This window comes from Strongylocentrotus purpuratus, unplaced genomic scaffold, assembly GCF_000002235.5.
Source record: "Strongylocentrotus purpuratus isolate Spur 01 unplaced genomic scaffold, Spur_5.0 spur5_scaffold_15, whole genome shotgun sequence".
NCBI classification, from domain to species: domain Eukaryota; kingdom Metazoa; phylum Echinodermata; class Echinoidea; order Camarodonta; family Strongylocentrotidae; genus Strongylocentrotus; species Strongylocentrotus purpuratus.
In genome coordinates this window covers 25,488,653-25,491,199 of record NW_022145600.1, presented here as the reverse complement: position 1 = coordinate 25,491,199, position 2,547 = coordinate 25,488,653, and positions in this window count along the sequence as shown.

Below are 2,547 nucleotides of genomic sequence, written 5' to 3'. Positions count from 1 at the left end.
TGTTGCAGGTCGTTTATGCCCCCGGTCCCATCGGCGAGACCGTCACCACACCGACATTTCGTTCAACTAACTACTACTACTACTACTACTACTACTACTACTACTACTACTATACTTCTACTACTGCTACTATTATATAGCGCACATGACCGTCGTGCCATGAAGCCCATGATACGCTATCATTTATCGTCCCGGTCATAGCCGACCGGCCAAATATGTACCGCTGTAGCACAAAGGGCAGCCATTTACACCTGGGTGGAGAGTGGCATATGTTGCTTAAAGCCTCGCCAAAAAAAGTGAGTGTCTGCCTGGGATTCGAACCCCCAACTCTTGGTTTGAGAATCAAGTCAATGAAGCACTATACCTCGAAACGTCTTTATGCACTTCCAAAAGATGTTGGAAAATATACCCCGTCCCGGCTTTAGCTCCGGCAACAGTTAGGCTAATTTCATTAAAATAACCTGTCCTACCAGGTATTAACACTTACTATACATGGGGGTGTTTCATAAAGCTGTGCGTAAAGTTAAGAATGACTTTACAAATGATTTGAATATAAAGAGCCAAATGGGATGCCCAACATTTTTCCTGACATTTTAACAAAGTGTGACTGTAGTTCCTATAATCTCAATTAAAGTGTAGCCAAAAATACACTTTGCATTAAATTGTTTTGTTAATGATGATAAGGTTAATCTACATCTGCATATTTCAACTTTAGCTTATGCATTTAAAAGGATTTGACAATCCCATTTATCTCTTTATATTCTAGTCGTTCGTAAAGTCAGGCGTAACTTTATGAAACACCCCCTGGGTAGAGTGTAGAAAATGAAGATCAACGTCGTGCCAAAGTACGCTTAGGTTGGGATTTGAACCCCATACCTTGTGGTTCACTACCCGGAGACTCGCTCACATCTACTAATGACCGAACAAGTATTTACGCCACCCCAGAATAGTTAATATCTTGTCGATGATCGGTCGGTTGTAGTCCGTTATGCGGTGAGTGTGCCCGTGAATAAGAGGTGGCATACCGTTCAATTACCTCGCCTAATCACAAGCGATATGTAATAATTCAAAGCAAACAAAGTTATCTGTTATATCTATTCTTCAATATCATATGCTGGAAAGATCACTTTGCAGCGATAGATGTGGTCTCACCAGTCCCATCTTATTAGCAGCTCGGTGATGGACATTTCGCTAAATCGAGCGTCACTGCAGGGGGCGATTGGATGTGGCATCCTTCCCCCGTCGGTAATTTCATTTTTTTAATCTTCGAGCGAAAGAAGAGGTCAGATGTCGGTGCAAATTAATTTTCTAGTTTTGTCATTCTTTATAATACTATGGGGAAGGATATTAAAGTTCCAATATTGAGTTAAAACTATTGGTCTTTGCTTTTCTTCCCAATTTAACTAGAATTAAGTTGTTAACTTTGGGCCGAATTTTTATTCCACTTCAGTGTATGTTGTCCCATATGTCCATATCCATGTTCAGTGATTTTCACTGTGCGCGATCGTCAGGAAACTGGTACAAGTTTCTTTGCTGATTCCAAAATCTGACGGTACAATAATTATTATTTTAATCTACTAGGTTTCAAATTTTACTGAAAATTTAGAGATGATTTTACACAATGCAATGGAGTGAGCAGTACTAAACTTTATCTTTAATCATGGAGAGAATTCATAGTAGTAATTAGTACTATTTTTTTCCTTGGTTTGATCTTTTGAAATTCATCATCTATTTATTATTATTATCGATATTATTATAATGAAATGCATCCAATACGCCGTGTAACGTTTTCATTTGATTTTCTGGTTTGTTTATTAAAGCTCATTGATTAACATGAATTCAAAGCGCTGCACATAAATCACATAAATCAAATTACTTCAAGGAAAATCAATATTACTAATGTAATTTACATTACTTAAATTACCAAGAAAGCAAAATATTACTAGCATAACTTGACAAATTAAAATTACTTTAATTAACGAGAAGATCAAACATTGCTAACATTATTAAAGAAATTAACATAACATATAAATTACTTGGAAAGTTAACATATTACATGTATATGTATATGTATATATTAATAATAATAATAAGGTGCTCAATGCGCTCCAATATTACCCCTGCTCTGCTAAGCTACCGTTTTTGGTGCTCCCAGCCTTAAGATAAATCCTTCCTACCGGTACACATTTAGCACCTGGTTGGAGAGTGGTAAATGTTGATTTATAAGACATTGATTGTCGGAGGAAGCTCCGACTTAAGTTTTTCCAGCTGTGCTACCTTAAAACAATATTTGGATATAGTGCTGTAGTTTATACTAGGGGTGGGGGGGGGGTAGCACATCCTCATAACCTTTCCACATTCGCGACGATACCACTGCATCAGAGGGATGCTGTGGCACCATGTCACATCACCAGACGAGACCTAGTCCGAACCTAGGATTCAACGGGGCAGCTCGACAATGTTATACTTCTTGATAGAAAGTTGAAAAGTGTGTGTGTGGGGGGGGGGGGGGGGAGGAGGTTCCATACGCTCATATCCTTCCTACCT